Raw genomic sequence first — 22,106 nt, forward strand, 5'->3', positions numbered from 1 at the left:
CCAGACAGGAAAGAGAACGCCATCAACTTACAGATTTTCAAAGTAAAATAGGGCTGACGTCTAGAATTTTACCCAAAAAATAAAATTGAAGAACAAGCTTTTACTTTACGACAGATATTTTCAGCTCTGAAAAATACCTCAAACAAATATTCAATTTTGCTGTGAGCGGCTCAGCTCTCCTAAGACATGACATAACTTTACCGGGACTGGGTACGTCTCCAGCTCGTTTCCATGGAGATGTCGACTAAAGGCAGCAGAATTTGAGATTTAAACAGGTTAGGTTCCCATCCAAATCCATTCATTGATTTCTCACTGCAGTAATAGCATCCTGTGTCGAGCCGCTCATTAGGAACATGTTTTGTACTGATGGCAACAGTATAGCCCAAAATGTTACGCAGTACACCTTTAAAAACTCAAAATTTAGAGTTTAAAAAGTCATAATTTCGAGATTTAAACTCGTAATTTTGAGGTTTAAACTCGTAGTAGGGTGGTAATTTCGAGATTTAAACTTTAATTTTGGCAGAAGAATTATGGCTTTAAATCTCGTAATTTTGACTTCCTGTTTTATTCTTATTATTCTTTTTAAACATAGTGGAAACGGGCTTCCATTTTCCCGATCTCAAATCTGACCTTTTGAGTTATTTCTCCTGAAAGTTTTTTTTTTTTTCTTATAACAGACACCTTCAGAGTAAGTGAGCAGATGGTTTTCACGACATGCGCGGTTTCCAGGTACCACACAGTCACACTATACTGAGGCGTTGAGAGATCAGCAGCACCCACATCCACTGCAGTGCTAATTGGCAGATATGTTATGAACAAAGAAAGATATACCAACAGTATCATTATTATTAAGACCATTGCAGCAAAGACATACTATAAAAGAAATGGAGATGGGCTGTAATGCTGTAATAGACTATGATGATATATACATCGCCTATAAACTATAATAGTTACTACAGAGATACTATCTACTGTGTGTCAATAACTGTCTAACAACTGAAATAACCCTCTCTTGAATAATAGGTGGGCCATTGTTAGAACTGAGCGTTAGTGTCAAAACGTTGAGGGAAAACACGCCTAGAGACTCCAGAATGTTTTATTGGAGGTTTAAAAAAAAGTTGCTTGGTTCACTTTGCTCTCGGGCTCCACAATGCGGCTCACTCGCTCACACTTCCATAATACTTATATTCATCCGTGTTCAATTAACAAAGTGTTACCTTGGGAATGAAAGTCTGTGTGCAAAGTGCAGCTGGCAGCACTAGTCACAAGCTGTCAGTTCAATCTCAACCTGACAGTCTGTCTCTCTTCTCTACACCCAAGGAGGGAATGGGAACTCTCAGGGGACGCTATGCCTTATGGTGGCTGCTTCTGAGATGAGCGAGAAGTATGAAAAAAGGTGTGTTAAATGTTACAAAAAGAATGTGAAAGAATTATAAAAAAAGAAGATAAATTTTAAAAAAAGGCAGTGTGAGGACTCAATAAGGTGATAGATAAGAAAGGCGGGGTTTAAGATATGTTTATTAGACTTTCAGATCAAACGAAGCGATACTTTCTCTCCAGCAGTGTATGAACAGATCATCAGCATGCACACAGACACTTCAATGCCACGGCGCTGACACAGATGACCGCTAGACAAATAGACCGTAGAACATTGTTTGAGCAGTAAAGCTGGATTTCTCTGCTGCTTCTGATGTAATTAGGCAAGATAAGGCAAGGCAAGTTTATTTGTATGGCACATTTCATGTACATGTACAACTCAATGTGCCTCACGGGAACACCAGACACCCAAGCACAATAAAAAATGCAATAAAAAGCATTAAAAACACAATAAAAGTACATTGTTCATACGGCTGTAACATGTCAGAGATGCACTTTGGTGCCTGACCATGAAGAGACTTATATACTAGCAGGGCTATTTTAAAGTCTATTCCCTCAGTGACAGGAAGCCAGTGTAGAGACCGGAGCACTGGACTAACATGGTCGAATTTCCTGGTTCTGGTCAGGACTCGAGCCGCAGCATTTTGGATAAACTGCAGTTGTCTAACAGCTCGTTTGGAAAGGTCGGTGAACAGGCCGTTACAGTAGTCTAACCGACTGGAGACAAATGCATGAATTAATCTCTGCACGTCTTGTTTAGACACTATGTTTTTTATTTTAGCAATGTTTTAATTGGCCGCTGATGTAGAGGACTTAATATGATTTATAATTTAGGTCTTGGATGTGCGTCAGCGTCTGCCATGACAAGAAGCGTCCGGATAGTGCTGTCAGTTAGGAAGGAGGCAGGAAAAGGAGCCTCAATGCTTTGTGTCATATCTCCTTTAGCATAGGGACCTCTGGTGTTCCCTTACCTGCGATTAGGAGCTATGTGTCATCCCATAAGCCACCACGCCGCCAATCCCCCCACCCGCTCGCCCCCACTCTCGAGTGATTCTTCATGCGCAACCACAGTTGATTGTCAGGCGCACATTTAATTAAAAATAATAATAAAACAAAAGATTCTGCACATGCCAAACACTATAAAAGTGACATAATCCATGCAGGACTCACCACAATACAGTCACGTGTCAGTGTGTTAAAGAGCCGCCTCAGTAAATGGCCTAAATGAAGGCAGTTTGTGCTTTTGCTTTCATTTAGTAGAAAAAGCCACATGGCTAATTTGCACATTGCTCAGAAAAGGAGGTGTTAATACAGCATCTTGATGATGAATCAAAGGACAGGATTTGGTGGAATATTTGATCAGGGCAGTTTTTATTTTTGTGATGAAGCTGTAGCTGTGGAAGGTAAATCTGAAACAGCTTTTTATCATCATCTGTTTTCTGTGTGACTTCATATCGTTATTGTGGTTCATGTTTGAGTCATTAAAGTCAGTGACTGCAGTAGGAGTGTTTATTGTCCAATACTATATGGGTGATCCAGTTTTTTATGAACCAGCTGTTGGTGATGTCACTTCTCCTGTCGTTTCCACCCTGGGTAAGGACAGTGGTATTGGGCAAACAGCTCTGAAGCTCTAGTTCCTAACTGCAGAGGGATCTAACAGTCCGACCCGCAAGCAATTTAATCCAGCCCGCAGCTCATTTTCCATAGAAGTATTATACTTGCCCCGCTTTGAAGGCGCATTTGCAACGCATTCGAGGTGCAATCGTGCCACTTTGAGTAGTGTGTTGGCGCTGTGACCAGCACCTGCCAGAGTGGGCTCAACATGGCTCAGCCTCTGTCAAATGGAGTACGAGGCTAAGAAAACAGGAGGCGATTGTTGGACAGAATGACGGATGTCACAAAACAGAAGCATAAGGACCACGTGCATCGTGTTCTTAAAGTGTGCGCGGTGGATTTGCTAGCGCTCAGGCACTTGCTGCACATGGGCCACGGGACATGGTGGACAGCGTGTCTCTCTTGGTTAAAATGGGGCTACGCAACGAGTTTAAGGTAAGCGAGTGCATTTCTCACAAACTCTGTTTGGAGGGAATTGCAGAGGTGCTGTCTGAGCGATGGAAGTAAACGAGGAAGTCGAATAGCCTAAATAACGATGCACGCGCGTTCTTCTCAGTGGAGTGTCACTGTCATTTGCCATGTTTTTTTTTTTCATATACATTCCTTGGAGCACAGTAGTTCACCTGTGACCTGTGTGAAGTTAGCCTCCCATAGTGTCTGATTGACTCCAGTGGTGTCATTCCCACAGACAGAAGCCAGATCAGCCTCTGTCCGCACATCTGAGCAAAAGGCGTCTTGTTTGAGGCTCACTGGGGTCTTGGTCAAGAAGCCCCTGTAGCCTTTGTCTTGTTCAGTTTTGTAGTAGACCTGTTTTTTGACGAGAACTTATGGTACTTGTTGTAAATAAGTTATTCCTCCGCTGTTAGTATGATGACTTCGATTATCTTGACAAAAAGTCGACTAAAAAAATCACTAGTCGTTAATGCCCTGGTATACAGCAGAGTAGATAGGTATAGTATGTTTTTTACCAATGACATTTTGCTTCTGGATAAAGCAACAGCAGTACTATATGTAATGATTCAATTGAGAAATGCATTTGCATAATCATATTGCCTTCTGGCATCCGGTGTAATACTGTATACCATAAAAGAAAGTAATCTTGTGTACTCTGTCAAATGTGTGTAAGTTTTATATGATTTTTTATTTATTTGTAATAGGTCCCCTGGAATAATATAGCAGCTAGCTCCCCTAATAATACATAAAAATCTTATTTGTAGACATACAACGCGGTTGGGCTATGCCTGCAGGATGCTGTGATATACTATTGCCTCACATTGCAAATTGACTGTGCAGTTAACAGTTACAGTAAATTGGTTATCCTTGTGGGAAGCAAGATTGGCAAAAGAAGTCACAACAAATATGATTAAGTTTTGATTAAGGTTGCTAGTTTAGTGACACATGGCAGGGAGTTGCTTCAGTAAATGAGCTGAATGTTCTTGATCAGTGCGAGGGGAGGAAATGGAGGTGGGGGAAACAGCTTGTACTGCCACTATAATCAACCCCTGCTCTGGCACAGACTGGCACATTGGAAGTATAATTGAACAAGACACTCATCCACACGGGCAATAGACTGTACCCAACACACGAGGCGAAGGCATAAATAGCAAAAGTCACTTACACAAGTTCATCAGGAAGTTCGGTTAGTTCAATCAAAGTGTCTTGCACAAGGACACAATGACGTAGCAGAGGATGAAGGCCTCTGACCACGCTGACACTATTGATATATTTAAGCTCAATTTTCCAATGAAATCCTAATTCACCTGAGTTTGCTTGATCTTTGATGTGAAAAGCCATTTGTAGAAGTAGTTAAGATTTAAGCCCTGATTTAATAAATCAGGTGTTGAATTGAAATCAAAAACACACTCTATCTGTGTCAAGATTCTCTATTTACATATTCTAATACTTATACTCTAATACGACTTTATTTTAATAAGCTAGTCACTCTAAAATCTCTCAAACATAATATTAATAATTTTGTAATTTGTGTGCCGCTTTTTTCCTTCTGAATCGGTCAACTTTTCTCAAAAATACTTTTTCAATTTTGTTTAAGTGGCATCACAAAACAATAAAATGGTTTCCGTGCTGTACAAGTTATGATACTTAGGGATGTCATGGCGACGTGTAAACAGGCAGCAACCTACCTGTCTCTCGGTACAGCTGCATTTTTTTACCGTGTTTTTGAGGGGATTGGTGGATTTTTTTTTACTGCAGTCAATAATGGTCCTGAAAAAATCTGCTTTTTAGAAGTAAAAAGCTACCTTTCAGCAAAATCCATTTGAGACCTACAAATTTCTTCTTAGACACTGAAGAGGCACCAAGAGCCCTCTACACCTGCAGCACAGTGGAGGCGTCACAAGAGGAGCAACAGGAAACAAAAAAGGGGCAAACAAGGAGGTGTCAAGGCGAGACTCACAGCTAAGCCACACATGCCTTCTATTGTTCTGGCTAATGGACGTTCACTGGAGAATAAAACAGATTAACTCATAAGATCTTCCCAGAAGATGGTGAAACACTGTTGTGGAGCGGAGGGAGTTGCACGGAAGGAAGAGGAAGGAGGAGGTGGAGCTTCCCAGTGCAGGACACCACGCTCTGAAACAGAGACAAACCCAGGAGGCTCTGCACCGTTTTAGAGGATCAGAGGAGCACTGAAGCCAGGTTTCCTCCGGGTGCTATGGTTTCCACTATCTCCAAAAACATGCTGTTCACAGTGGTGGTGCGCCTGAACGCTATTTCATTGTTCACATAAAGCACTTACTTTCTTATTCAAAGTATTTAAATGTAAACTTTTTTTTGCAATCATGATAGTATTCATTGTGAAAGTACAGTGATATAGTGTAATGTTAGTGTAAAACTCATCTCCAAATCTGTCTTATGTGGAGCACTGAGCATTATGTAAAGGCGAACAGAAGGGGCATAATTTCCATTGTGCTTTCAGCTTCATTAACCATGCCTTTGATAAATGGTTAACATCCCTCCAGAGTTGCACATGTCACTACGGCAATAAAGATCATCATTTGCCAGATCTATTCGCACAACAGATCCTTGCACAAAAGCGGTGTACAAGCACAGAGGCTTGACGCTGCACCTGTATTCTAGTCACCGCTGTAAATATTGGGACGTAGCCCTCAGCAGTTTTGGCATGAGAGCAGACAATTCACACAGTGGGCGGGTCCAATAGGGGGAAAAAAAGCCGTGCATCAGTTCCTCGCCTTCTGCCGACCTCTCGGCTGGGCGCAACCCATCGTGTAATCCATCACGCAGACATTAATTATGTAGCGGGCTCTTCCAGGACAAAGACTCTAATGAAAGGGCTGTCAACATGAGGCCTTTCCCCCAAAAAGGAGCTGCTGAGGGGAAAGAGGCTGGAGCCAATACCCACCTTTAGATCTACATACAGGAGAGCAGTGTCATCTCGGTAATTACACAAAGCATGAAAAAAAGGAAAGCGACTGAAAAGCGCTTGCATATCAATATGTCTAGGTACTCCCTTGTGGTCTTCCGGTGTAGAATCAATATCCCAGGCGTCTGTCCCTTGAGCTACTTGGATGTTTCTTTCTTTCTTTGGCATGTCCCACCAAGAAAAGCCCTGGGATCCTGCCAAGAAAGGTGCAGGAAGTGGAGGGGGTGCTTTTGGAGTACTTTTCCCGGGAAAAGTATTCAAACTCACAAGAGGTAACTCCCGGTGACTTATTTTATACTTGTCATTCTGTGGTTTGGAGGAGTACAGCATTTTGTGTGTTAAACTAAAGAGTACTGGAGTGGAAAGCACTGATTATGTGTTTGAGTGGGGGTTTATTTAAAGGTCTGTATTGTGTCATGAACCATAATAATAAAAGCTACATTTATTTGTTTAAAATATGAAATTGAGCTGAAATTATCAATAGGCACCTTAGATAGGGGAAATGAAACCATGGCGTAAATTCTACCTGGGAGACCAATTTAGCTTCACCTCCAGCAAATGGCCGTGTCTGCAAGAGTCACACCTCCTCCTCAGCCTATCAGCGCAGAGCCACACCTTCGTAGCAACCAATCATCGCCCTCGGTTCTGCTTTTAAGCCTCTGGCATTGATGGCTTCCCAGCTGTGCTGTAACCCACCTCATCCCTGTCTCCGCCTCTTCAGTCATGTCTCTCCCTGCTGCATCCTGTCAGGTCTCCCATACCCCCATCAGTGTCCAGGCTCCGAGGGTAGACAGCTCCAACTCTAACCTGCCCTTTCATTCTAAATTAATTTCATATATCTGATGTCTACTGCCAGGTTCTGATTGTCAAAAATAGACATATGTCGATATGTCTAATCGTCACGTTTGTCTGTTTGAGTCTGTCCAGGTTGAAATTAAGTGTCAAGGTTTTAAATGGTTTCTATATATATGACATCTTGAAATAGATTGGCTGAACTAACAGAAACTCTAAGACGTTTAATTTTTTTGATCAAGAAGAATGAAACAAACTTTAAACATTTCTCAAACTTTAAAGGTAAATCTGCACCCTTTAAATATCCACCAGTACTGAAAGTAACAAGCAAAATTTGTGACATGACAGTGCGACGTCCAGACTGGTTCCTCACGTCATTAAGCCTAAAAAGAGAAAACAGCCGGTGTGGCATCTTGTGGTAATATGCCAGACATATTTCCACATCTAGAACCAGATGGACCAGGTGTTGATTTATATTCAATCACATATAAAAACTAAAACTCTATTTACCTTTAAAACTGTAACAACTGCTTTTCTAGGGTGAGGGTAAGAAACATAAAATAAACCAAATATAAGATGGGTGAAATAATAATTAACAATTTAGTAATTCAGTAATTAAGGCAAATAACATTAACAAAAGGAGAGGCAAAGTAACTAAACAAAGGAAAAAGAGAATAAATTTCAAATACCCAGAAAGGCTGACCACCAAGTTTGTGGACAGTCACGCTAACACTAGTGTCTCAACTAACATGAAAAAAAAAAAAAAAACATGAACTTGCCCTGAGCTTTTCCCATTTAGCCAAGGAATGGCCCAAAAGATACAAATAAAGAAAATAATAGAATAGCATTTAGGTGAGTTCAATGCACAAATGGAAGAGCTCATGAAGGGTTTTTGGATGAACTTGCCAGTTTAAAGCTTTTTCTGTATAGCCAAGGAATTATAGAATACATTAAAATGTAAACATATTGATATTAAAATGGAGATAAACAACTGGCTGTCATTTGCTTTGATAGGATGAGTTACAGTACAGTATTTCATTGCAAATGTGGATACTTTACCAAATTCTGAACATATTTTCAGCATGATTTGCAATAATTTGGTTTCTGCTCTTGCATGACAAAGTGCCATCCATCTCTGTTTAATCAGCAATATATCAGTGCACTCTGCTCAAATATTGAACTATAAAAAACAATACTTGAGCTAGAATGTGCAAGATAAAGGAAAGAGCTCTGGACACAGGCTCCCGGGGTGTAACATATCCATGTGGGCTTTTGTTTCATGGGTAATTAGCCCTGACTCGGAGCGGTTCTTCCCACCACACTACACCTCTCCATCTGCCTGCACTCTCCACGTTCAGTAGTGCAAAAGGTATTACTAATGACAGAAGAAGGTTACTCAATTTGTCTTCAGGCAAAAGCGTCAGCGCCAGCTCTTCTCGTGTCCCTGCAGAGTGCTGATTGCTAGAGGTAAAAATACACAAAAATGCATTACAAATCCAACAACCACACAGGAGATTTGAATCTAGTTTAACCCAAATAATTGGTTTATGTTCTTTTTATATCACTGGGTGTGAGTGTTGAAAATGGTAGCTAAAGGTAACAGTGCCATGTTGAAAATGTTCAAGTTATACACACACAAAAGGTACACTCTCTCTCATAAACCCTTCAAAATACAAAATTATTTGGTGCTGACTCTGGTATAAAGGATTTAGTACACAGCCTGAATATGCTTTAAAAAGAGAGACAGAAAAAGTAGTTTGTGTGTGTGTGTGTGTGTGTGTGTGTGTGTGTGTGTGTGTGTGTGTGTGTGTGTGTGTGTGTGTGTGTGTGCGCGTGTGTGTGTGTGTGTGTGTTCTTGTACTTACGACATTGTGAGGACCAGTTTGAGTTAATAACCAACAGATTGAGGTCATTTTTGAAAAGTGAGGACATTTTGGGTGGTCCTCACTTATTCAAAGGACAGTTTGAGGGTCAAGATGTGGTTTCTAGGGTTAGAGTTAGAATTGGGTTAAGATTGGGGTAGGGCTTAGCGTCTGAATAATATATTATGTGAGTGTCCACACAAAGATGGAAGTACAAGATTGTGTGCGTGTGACTGTGTGTATGTGCGTACATGTGTTCTTGTACTTATGACATCGTGAGGTTGAGTTTTTCACCAACAGAGTGAGGACATTTTTGTAAAGTGAGGACATTTTGGGTGGTCCTCACTTATTTGAAGGACTGTTTGTGGGTCAAGGTGTGCTTTTAGGGTTAGGGTGAGAATTGGGTTTAGCTTAGGGTCAGGGTTAATCAATAAACCCACAATTTGGTCCTGGCTTCAGCAGGGGACCCTATAGTACATGTTTTTTTTGTGGCATCGAAGCTTCACAACAGATGTGACCGTGAATCTAGTGATGAAAATGACCTCATCTGAGGGCATTACAAGAGCAGGGAGGAGAAGATTTATGGCAACAGTATGAGCACAGAGGGCTTTGAGGAGGAGACAGTGGTGACATGAAGGTAAGACTGAGTGACAAATGGACGCAAAATAAATGAGCAGGTCGGTGACTACAGCTGTTAGCGACTAAGCTCTGATTAAACAGTTATTAATCAGCCGAGGCCAAAGGAGGCAGGACAACATTTATCAAGTTTAATAGGCCCGGGAAAGGCCACCGATAGACCCACAACCCACACAAGGTTTTCAGAACACCAAAGGATTATAATACTGCTTCTTGTTTGTGTGTGGTCTCGGTGTGGCAGCAAAGGAAGCAAAAGAGCACTGTCTGTACAAAAGCATAAATGTCACATTGTTCTTTTTCTTTGAGAACCACTTTGTGATTTCTGTTGCTGGCACCACCTCTTACTCCCATTGACAAACACAGATAATTAGAACAACAGGCAGTCTTGCACATGTTTATCTGTATCGTCTGTGAAAATATTCATCCATCCATCCATCCATTTTCTTCCGCTTTATCCAGGGCAGGGTCGCGGGAGCAGCAGTCTCAGCAGAGATGCCCAAACTTCCCGATCCACACACACCTCCTCCAGCTGTTCTGGGGGGACCCCGAGGCGACACCAGGCCAGCTCGGAGACATAGTCCCACCAGCGTGTCCTGGGTCTTCCACGAGGCCTTGTCCCAAAATATCTTATCTTATCTTGAAAATATTGAAGATAAGATAAGATGAGATAGGATAAGATAAGACAGCCTTCATTGATCTCACAATGGAGAAATGTACTTGTTACATTCAGCTTGAAACACTCATTGTGCAAATAGGCAGGAAAAAAACAATAGTAAATAGTGGTATCTTATATACAATAACTACCAAGGACTTTGTGGGGACAAAACGTATAAACAGTAAATAATAAAGTGAACAGACTATAGCAAAAAATGTTATAATCAGTGTTAGCAGTGCAGGTTTACAATCATAGTGCAAGTGCTGATAAAGTGACACAGATAAGTGATGTAAATACAGGGATTATTGTGTGTATTCTACAAAGGGGTTATTGCACATGTTACTTTACAGTCTTGTTGTACGGTCTAACAGCAGTGGGACACACAAAACAGACACACAAAAATATGTTGATGCCTAGATGTGAGATTTTGCTCAAGCTTCTTTTGAATTTTGTCCTTTCAATCTGGCAGTCACACAGTTTATATTGTGGACCTAACAAACGATCATAACCTGTTTGTCCAGCAGCTATATTTCAGCGTCCAACTGACACATGATGCAACTGACATGTTTCTGTGTCGACTTCAAAGTCCTGTTGATAGAAATGCCAAACCGCTCACTGGCCTGATTCACACTGACACTGCATTTGGCTTCTGTGGAGGGAGGTGGTGGTCTCCCACAGCGAGCCCTCAGCGTGATGCCCACCCCTGCTCTGACCTTTGTCATATTCACTCATCTAATTGCATTCCCTTTGAAGGTAAACGGAATTCTCTTTGAAGGCACTCTAACCACTACCAATTAGGCCCGCTGCTGATAGATAAATATATAATATCCTGCACAGCCTATAGTGTGGTTAGTAGCTGTGTGAAATGCACTGTTATGTGGATTTTATAGTTGTTTTCATAGATTTTCTTTCCTTTTTTAGCTATATTCAACCAGGAAAAAGAAAAAGGCAAAAAAAGGCACACACAAAAAAACGTCCTGGCTTCAGCCTTTAGTACATGTTTTTTTGTGGCATTGAAGCTATACAACAGTTGGAAGTGACCGTGAATGTAGTGATTACAATGATAAAAACCCACTGAGATTAAAATGATCTTTTTCTTCATGTATCAGTCAAGTTCATGTAACATTCATTTCTGTAACGTATAGCACTGACATTACAGCATCTCACTATGACTGGTGTCTTGTGTGACAGGGCCAATATGGATTTGCCCATAAAACAGGCCGAGTAAGATTCATTTGGATAGATGAAGGGGAAGGTGGGGTTTATTGTCCTCTGAGACATAGCGTTTTCATTACCTTTTTCTGGCACTTGGACATAATTGCAAGTACTAAATCTATGATTGCTCTCTGTGAGCAAAACCTACAAAAGGCTCTTGACATTTATAGCTGTTCCTGTATGGAGCAGGGCGCAGACTGAGGCAAAACGAAATCTAATTTGGGCCGTGCTGAAGAGAGCAGAAGCCAAAGATGTCCCCGCTCTGCGTGGCGAAAAGTATGGAAAATTACAGGTTGAGGTGTTTGAGAGCATAAAAGCTGAAGTAGTCTTTAATTAGAGGCTTGGCTATTGATTAGACTGGGCAGAGGTGGGTTTTTCATGAGCTGCAAAGGCCTTTGTGGAGATCTTTATTTTTGCAGCCAGCGGCAGTGTAGGACTCTATCCTACAGAGAAATGGAAGTGCTGAATGGTGAAATCAACGTGGATAGAGCAGACACAGGAGGAGCATAAGATGAAATGCAGACAGAGACTTACATCGAGAGATTTTCTTGTAACTTGTTTACCTTAATAAATCCTTTTCGTAGTCTCTCTGGGGGTAATACAAGTCCATCCATCTGTCCATTTTCTTCCGTTTTATCTGTGGCCGGGTCGCGGAGGCAGCAGGCTCAGCAGAGTTGCCCAAACTTCTCCAACTGTTCTGGGGGCGCCCGAAACAGATGCCCTTTCGATGTGAAGGCGCAGCGACTCTACTCTGAGCTCCTCCCGGGTAACTGAGCTCCTCACCCGATCTCGAAGGGTGCGCCCAGCCACCCTGCGAAGGAAACTCATTTGGGCCGCTTGTATTCGCGATCTTGTCCTTTCGGTCATTACCCAAATCTCATGACCATAGGTGAGGGTGGGAACATAGATCGATCGGTAAATCGAGAGCTTTGCCCCCCGACTCAGCTCCACAAGTGTAAAGGAATAGTTCACAATTTTTCCATACTGAGATATGTTCTTACCTGAGCTTAGACCTGTCTGGTCTATGTCTGTGCCCGTGGAAGGGTGTGGTTGCTTCTAACTTCACCCCGTTTGGAGCCATATGAATACATTGGGAGAGGCTAAACGCTAACAGCATCTTTGGTCTTTTTGCATGACTTATGGCACACAGTTCTTCCATACTGAGATATGTTCTTACCTGAGCTGAGACGAGTTGATATGTACCTGTCTGGTCTAAGTCTGAGCCCGTGGAAGAGCGTGGTAGCTTCCAACTTCACCACGTTTGGAGCTATTGGAACACATGGGGAGAGACCAAATGCTAAATGCTAAATATGTCATTTGTGCGCGACCGAGGGCACGCACAAAGACCAGACAGGTACGCATCAACTCGTCTAAGCTCAGAACATATCTCAGTATGGAAAAATGGTGAACTATTCCTTTAACGGGATGATTGGGGGGGGTCTTTCAACTCTCTAGCCAGAAAACCATGCTTGGAACTTCCCTGCCTCCAGGTCGGAGGCGCAATACACTAGCCCTGCATCCAGAATGACACCCCTCTGTATATTTTATACACGGGGGATATCAGTCTGGGCAGGGAGCTGGCTGTTGCCGCTCCTGCCGAACTCAAACGGATCCGTGCAATCAGAATCGTTTATTTGCGGTCATGTGTTGTTCGTGAGCAGCGTCATGCTCAGGATGTGGAAGTCCCCTTGATAACAATCTAAGGCGGCGCATGGATAGCTGAGGCTTTTTTTTCCTATTCAGCGGTAAATGACCCAAAACACATCGGCAGTAGGTGAGTTTTGTGATTCATAATTCTGTTTGAATATTGACGCATATTTACCACTGACTGCCTTTCGCTGATTGGTTTACTCCACTTCCTGTTTGCTTGTGTAAGTTATGCTGTAGAAATCAAGTTGATCCGGAGTTTTACCAGACTCGCATGCTGGTACAGCGGTGAAATAAAACGAATGGAACGACTTGCCTCTTTTCAATGAACGAACTCTGTGGTGCTTTTAATATCTGTAATTGTGCCAAGCTAAAAACTACCACCCTGTCACTTTTACATTTCAAAACTTTTTATTCTTAGTTTTAATTTGATACACAACATTGGGATTCATCTCTCTCTATGCAGGTGTGTGTTGATGCGTGTACGCCAACGTTCACCGAGGCACTGTGACGCGCGGCTCTATTATTTTCTGTGAGAGAACACACACCAAGGTTGCAGTGACCCCGCGCCTCGATTTGGATCTGCTGAATTCAGACGCAGCGGAGGAAAACGCAGGCTTTTTACCTTTCTGCAGAGGCACAGACGGGTTTCTGGCCTGTGATAGACAAAGAGACCATGGTAAACTTTGTTTGGAGGGACGAGGGCAGCAGCGGAAAAAGAGAAGGCATCGTCAGGACTCATGCTTCAGCCCGAGCAGGTAAACTCCAGGATAAAGTTTTGTCTGCTTCTCTTCTGGACATTTTTTCAGCCAATATGAGCGAGCTAAAGTCAGGACAGTCTCTCCACTATCACTGCACACCACATCCCATCCCATGGTCCTGCTTTTAACTTTTTCTGTCACACTGACTCACACAGAATATACTACAATCTAACACTCCGGGGCCCCAAAGCATGTTTGCTTTCACGCCTTGGACACAGGAGGAGCATGATCCAGGAGAGAGGGGCACAGAGAGGAGGGCAGGAGAGTCCACACTACAGTCTGGACTGGAACAGGCGATCTCCTGATTTTCATTTAATAGAACCCAAACAATCTTCCAATAATGCCCACATTAAACTTTCATAAAGCAACAGTTTTGGTCAGATAAGAAAAAGATACTGCTCCTTTTCTAATCTTTCTAAATGGTGTATATTGTCTGGTGCTCCCAAGTGCACAACAAACCAATGAGGGAACGAGGAGGTCAGTGGCAATAGCTTCTGAATGAGACTCATTCTCTATGTAAATTGCACATTACTGGCAAGTTATATTGAGGGACAAAATATTCCCCAGTAGTGCCCTGAAGCTTTAAATAGATAATTAAATTAGTTTCCTGTTACACCAACGCGACTCATTTTGAAGGATGTTTACAGCAGGAAGAGATTTGCATAAATAACAGGGAGGTGGGAACAGCGCAAAACAGCCACTGGATATGAAGACAGCCTGAAATGATACTCACCTTGAAGAACCTTGAAAGGCTACAACAACACACAATGGATAAAGGGTATAAGGGTATGTATCATGTGCTGCTAATTGGTTTCAAAACAGTATGACAACTATACCTCAAATGGTTTCTTTATGCAGCGTATTTATGACACAAACGTGCCGATGCCACTCTTTGGAAAGCCTTCAAAACCCAATGCCTGAGTTTTGGGGACATGGGCTGGGATTTTGTAAGTGAGTGATTACACCAGAGGGAGTTATATTAGTAGCTGAATTGCATACTGGTTTCGCCATATGTTCCGATAAAACCTTTGATATGGCAAATTAAGTCAATAGTGTATTATCTAACGGGGAAAAAAAACATTTATGAAAATATAAATACAAATCAAAGTAAAACTCCAAAACACCCCACTTTCACAATGGGTTGCCTCTGTTCCCTTGCTTGTTCAGCTCTTCACACACGTTTTCTAGTTTTAAGCCTTATGTTTCTGGTGCGTCCGTGAGCCGGGTGGAAATGGGTCTGGGCTTACCCCTGAGGAGGTCTGACAGTAACATTTGAGCAGAAACCAAAGCCCTGTTAAGGGACTAGCTCAGGAAGGGGATTTGGAGGTGCAGACTCACAGGTTAGGATTACAGCCATTGCAGGGCTTTTAGGTCTGCTGATCTTACAGGGAGGCTGGGAAAACTGCGCACAGGATCAGCTCAGGGTTGCTGCCAAATGGAGAGCCATACGAGGGTTTAAACCCCCACCAATGCGCACCCAAATTCAAATCTGGACTGGACTCTTCTACCAAAGAAAATGATTATTATTCATTTGTCAAGACAAGTAATGGTAAATGGTCTCGAATTATATAGCGCTTTTAGCACTTTACATCAAGGCACCACTCACCCATTCACACACCAATGCATGTAGACACTAGAGGTAGGGGGTGTGAATAGTCTTGCCCAAGGACACAACAACAGTGTGGATTCAAACCCCAAACCTTTCGATCAAGACTCTACTCCTTGAAAACTCCTTGAAAAACTCTCTAAACGTCTTGATGTTCATAAATCCACGGTTAGAAAAATTGTCTACATATGGCACAAACTGGCACGACATTTTTTTTTTTTCACTTCCATGGCGTGGCCGCCCTACAAAGATGACTCAGCACAGCAAATACTTAATGTGGTAAAAAAGAACCCTAGAGTTCTTTTCAAGGGCAGCTTTAAGCCACACCTCAGTGATCGTACTTCAGGTTGGCTCACAACTGGCAAAATGTTTACAATCTTTTTTTTTTGGTAATTATGGACTTGTTTGCCAGTGAATCACACACACCTGAAGCGGATCCCGTGGCAGGTACGGTTAATTGCTGCTTATTGTCAATGTAAAATGCGCTAACGTGCATTGCTGTGTATTGCTGTGTGTGGCGGCAGGTGCGGAAGAGCGGTGTCATGCAGTTGCTATGCAAGTCAGCTGTTCAGAGCGGGGTAAGGCAGCATGATAAGGCAGGAGGACAAACGCACATTCAGGAAAAATGTATAGATCATCTGATTTCAGAGCAACAAAACCACCTCTACTACATCACAAAGACACAAGTTAAACGGAAACACCGTCTGGAAAGAGGAGGAGAAGCCCTTTTACTATCAGCTGTGGTTTGAAATTCCTTTCCCGAGCCCAGGCATTTGGATCAGAGGAATTATACGCTTCAATAAACTTAAGAAAACGTGGACGCAATTAAGAACGCACTGTATTACAAATATGATTTAAACAGGATTTTATCATGACATGAGGCACTGCACACTTTTGACCTCGCATATTCAATATCCGGGAGAGGCAGGAGAGAGGAAAGAGGCGAGATTTGCCTGAAGTGTCAAAGAAAGGTTGTAAAACTATTCCACTGTCACCAAAGTACAAATAAAGAATCAGGAAACAATTTTCATACAATCTTAGTGCTTAGCAGCAACAATGTCTCTTGCAGTAAACACATGCGAGCGGCTGATTGCAAGCCTTTCAAGTGACCGAATAGAAGCGGCAGTGCTTTACAGGTCTGGAGTATTTGGAACATTCTTGTTCTACCTGTAGTTTCTCCAGTATCCAAAAGCGCATGTGACCGCCGTCAGCAGTCTATGGAGCCAAACCGGCTAAAAGCACATTGTGTATTACAATAGCTCCTGCTGGTTTTGTGTGTCCCAAATCAACACACTGCGTCAGCGATCACATCAGGAGCAGGGTCGAAGCTGTCAACTGGATCATCGCTTCAATGTCACAGCCTGCTTGCTGCCAACTTGAACCCATGCAGTCTCTTAAGTCCACTTTTATGGTCCTATAGTCCAGAAGTAAGCACCATGACAGGTTGTTGTACTATGACAGACTCCAATCGAAAATTCCTGTACTCACTTAAATGACTTGAGTGGTATTTTTCCTCTTTCTATCCAAAGAGTTTAACACTATGGTTTCGCACAGACGACATGCTCCCATGATTTGAAGTCAGCTGGGAGCAATAGTCGGGCAACACAGATCAGCAGGTTTACTTAAAAGCACGCACACACACACACACACACACAGACAACCCACGCACACACTACAACAACAACAACAACATTGGGTGAATGATGGTCATTGCACCAAACCAATGAAAAAATAATATTTTGGCAGTGAATTTACAGTGGCAAGTCATCCTCATTTGAAGAAACAGAGAAAAGGAGGAGCAGATACTGACTGGTTCTCTCAGTTCTTTGATCTCCTCAAGAACTGCACATGGACGCGCATCTCAGTAGGGTTTTTCTCACTCGCACTGAACATCCTTTTCTTCTCCAAGAAAACGGGAAGAGGCAATAACAGTATGATTCATGAGCACATCTTTTGTGCATTTTGATTGTTTCTTTTGAGCTTTATGCAATGTTTATTTCTCAGAGGAAAATTCGGTCTTCCATGAATATATTTTATTCATAATTGAGAAATGGTTCAACGAAACCAAATGGTTCAACGAAAGTATTAAAAAAAGTGTGAAAAGCTTTAATCAATAATGGAGAAAAAGGCAGTGGAGTAAAACTACTGCAGTAAACAAGGCACATGTTGGCAGAGTGAAGTTTCTCTGTTTCTGTGGAAAAATGTGCTTAGTCTCTAATGACAGACCGGTCAAGAAATAAAATTAGAATATAAAGGGAATGAGTAGCTTCATATTGAACAATCATTCGGCAGAACATTTGTCAAATCAAAATGTCTAAGAATTCATGTGGCGGGTTGGATATTTTGCTGAAAAAATATTACTCTATATAGTTGGCACCACCGCTCATTCTTTGGCTGTTCCAAGGATGGGATGGGATGAGTATAGGGAGCTCGTATAATCCTTTTCGAAGAGTGATTATAAAGTTGGCAGGCAGTGAATCTCAAGACGCACAAGTGCTATCAAAGGGACAGGACAAAGAATAGAGAAAACACAAAACCTGGTGATAGAATTTAAATACAACCTAAGTAATTCCTAACACAAAGAGGTCAACAAGTAAAAAGAAAACTCAGAAGACCCTGAGTAACATCAAAGTAAGGCAGAAAAAAGAAAATTGAGAACAACTGGCCCAGATGAAGACCAAAGAGCAAATAAAAGAGAGCTAAACATGAAAGTGATTTATTATTTATTTTATATTTAAACTTACTCTCTAGACTCAAGGGTGATTTTTATTCTGAATTTTCTTTCACAACACGTTCTTACGCACACATTCCTAAGGCCTTTCCTTAAGAATGTTTTTGGCATTCTCAAAACTTGAAATGAAAATGTGAAAATGTTCCTCTTTAAGACCGAATCCTATAAGAACACTCAAGAGGACTCTCATGCACAGAGAATCTCCAGTTCTGTTCACAATCATGCTCCTGATGGGGCCCAACATTTTGAGGCATATATATTTGTACATATTAAATCATGTAATAATCAATTCCAGAATGTAAATATAATTATAATGAATTACAGATGCCTTTATGCAGAAATGACTAGGTATCCCTTGTAGCCTAATTTTAATTTTAATTTAAAGTACCATTGTATTACTGCTAAAGCTTTTGAATGCCATGTTATTTGTTATTTTATAAAGATGAACGTGGGCCTCGATCCTGCGACCTTGTGTTCCTGAGGGTTGCGGTTTACACGTGGAGCTAAGCGGGCGGAACATTGCTCTGCCGCCGCATTTTTTTTAAAGGACTGAACCGCAGGACGAGAAGGAAAATTCTTTCACAAAGTACAGGTTATATCTATTTAAACATTTTGTCATGAGAGCAAAGTCGCGTGGCCAAAGATTAGGAGGGTCCTTGAGTGCGTGGAGATTTTTTTCTTTGGGGGTTTTGTTGGTCATTAGTTTTGGATTTGTGTTTTGTCATTCATATCCTCCTTTGGGTGCCTTTTGCGCGCTGCACTTTTTTGTCCTCATACGGTGCATGCTAGGTGGTGACATGCTAATCAGTCTTCACACGCGCACATTTCCAACTCAGCATTCACCAAAATCCGAGGAGGGACACAGGTGCGAAGCTTTTTTCCCTACTTAAGAACGTGTCGTGAATCTGGCACAGTTTCCTGACACTGATTTTTAAGACGTTTCTTAAGATGTTCATGTATGAGGCCCATTGTCAGGAACAGTGGGTGACCACAGAGCAGCGTCGAGCCGCCCATCCCCAAATCTTGCTGAAGACTCCCCCCTTTGAGTCATTAAGGAGAATAAGCAAACACAACTGTCAACTGCCTTGAAGTTTTAGAATATTGTGGCAATGTTAGCTGCTTCCTCTTCTCTCTCCTGAATAATTACAGTGCTTAATCCCCTGCCACCTGCTCTGTCTTTTAGCCAGTTATCCATTTGTGCTGACTTCTTAAAGAGCCTTCGGGGTGTCACTTGGACAGAGTGGTTGGCCCCAATTGTATCGTGCAAAGTGGAAGCAGATTAAGCAAAAATGTGTTTGTATATTTTTCCTTCTTTCTTCACTTTATTCAGCCGCTCCTGTAATGCAGTGGTTCTCAGCTGTTTTTTATTTGTAGCGCCTCTGGAGCCAGGACAAGGCCCCACAGTCCAAAAAACATGGCTCCTACAAAATGCTTCGAAACATAAAAATAATGACCAATAACTTCAAATCATAACAACGCCGCCCAGGAAGTGACTTCCTGTTTCGATCCAGCACGCCAAAATAAAAGCACACAGATTGTCTCATTAGTTCAGCAGGTACTTGCAACATTATAATAAAATATAATTAAATACACATAAGTCTTTTGTCTGTTATAGTTAGGCAGAAAGAAAGTTGAACTAATGACTAAGATTTTGCTTTTATTTTGGTGTGCTGGATCGAAACAGGAAGTCACTTCTTGGGTGGCGTTGCTATGAATTGAAATTATGCACAGTTAATTTGAAAAGAAAAAAAAAAATAATAATATGAGTGTTTTGTGTACCGGTAGCCCTATCTCTCTTTTACCATTTAATATGCTCATCATGACCTGACCCTCTGAGTAGACATGGCTCCAAGGCCCCTCAGCTATCCTTCCAGCAGGTTGGGAACCACCACTTTAATGCACCTGTCACTTTTACAAAAACTGCCGGTTGTAAACACCAAAGGAAGTGATTTGGAAAAGCATTTGCATGTTTTTAATTTAACAACAAAGGTAATCATTGAGTCCACATGAGGTAAATCCCATTGTCTTTCGAAATTCAGGCGAGTCTTGAGGTAATTATTTCTCTCTGTTGCTGCAAACATTTAAGATACCCTTTGTTTCATTAGGTGTTTCGATCAGGGAGCGGATCCCAAGAGTAGGCCAAAGGCGATTTGGCAAAAAAAAAATCACGATTATTTACCCTATATTGATCTCAATTTTCGATTCAATGTTTTTAATGTTTTAATGATAAAAACAATAAAAGTGGCCTTTCCTGGACTAGCAAGTAAATAGATGCTGCGACCGGACTGAAAACTGCAGCTAACTGTTTGGCAGAAGCAAAAACAAGCTCCACAACGTCCATGCAAAGGAGACGCAAAAAAGTGGACTGTCAGAAGCAGACGGCAAGAGTTACCGCATGGTTTGTGCTTATGCAGAGCCTCACAAAGCCCCGACTTCACTGAGTTTAGCACAACTTAATATACATAAAGAAATATGTATTTACAAGTATTTAAGATTTATAAGTATTTAAGACGATCAAACTTACAATTCACTGTTAGAAGTCCAGCTAATTTATGGCTGTAGTCTCAAAAAATAGTCCACATGGTCCAAATACAGCGATAGTTTTCCTCTTTGAAGGTAAACTTTTCATCCGTGTACGCACCTCCTGGTCCTCTGATGGCTCCTCGCTTGTTTCTGTATTGCCCATTGATGAGTTTGATCGAGTTTATTGCTGATTTTACAATAAATTCACCAGATCCTCGCTGCTGCGTGTGACTCCCTGTTTTTTAGGCTCATTCACACTTCACAAGAGGCAAGAACTTCTTCAAATTAAGTCACTTTTGCCTTGTCGCCATGGAACTGTCATCAGTTACAAAACGTTTCCATGGCTACAAAGCAGAAGTGGCTTAATTTTAAGAGGTTCTTGTGCATTGTGAAGTATGAATGAGCCTTAAGTGAGGGTATTCTCTGACAATGGCCAATTCTTCTGTTGATTAAAACGCACCACGTGAGTATGGAGATTGACCTTTATTAATATTGCGATTAGATTCAAATTAAATTAATTGCCCAGCCCTACCTTGTACCCCCTGTGCTCAATGAAGGGGTAAGGTTAACTTTATTGTCCCTGTAGATACATTTTTCCTCTGCATTTGACCCATTTTTCCAATGCTGCCGTGGAGAGCAGATGCCACGCCAGCCTTATGGTCAGAATCCCCTTTGCTGCAGGATTAACCTAACATGTATGTTTAGAATAACTTTTTTTCACTGTGACCTCCTTTTATTCAAGTGATTGCACCGACTTCCACACAACTCGCACACATAGAAACATTCGGTTGATCTGACAGTCTGCACGGATGACAACTGGATATAGATACAGACGGCATCTCGTCATAGAAGGGGGCGTGGCCTCGCCAAGGGGGAAAATAGAATCTTTTAGGAACCACAATTTGTCACTCTTTTTAGACATTTTCTGGTGGAATATGAACTTATTTATCAAATCAGGCCCATATGGATATTTTCTCACAGCAGATTGTTCAGTAGAAGTGAAAAAACAGCAGTTGTAGCTATCGCTAGCTAGCCGTTAGCATTAGCCCGATGCTAACATGTAGCATCATGTTAGCATTTTTTATGTATTTATGGGCTGTTGAACCACTTTGCTCCTCTCCATGTCTTTGTATCTTTATTTAGTAGAAAACTATATTCATAATTCAGTGTTTGTTAAAGTAGTTTTGAAATAATTAGAGAAAGTTTAGATTTTTTCAAAATTGTTTTCCCCCTTAACTGTTTTCAAACATGACTATATATGGGCGATTCCAGATATGCCGTCTGTAT

The sequence above is a fragment of the Gobius niger genome (genome assembly GCF_951799975.1).
Source record: "Gobius niger genome assembly, chromosome: 2".
Taxonomy (NCBI): domain Eukaryota; kingdom Metazoa; phylum Chordata; class Actinopteri; order Gobiiformes; family Gobiidae; genus Gobius; species Gobius niger.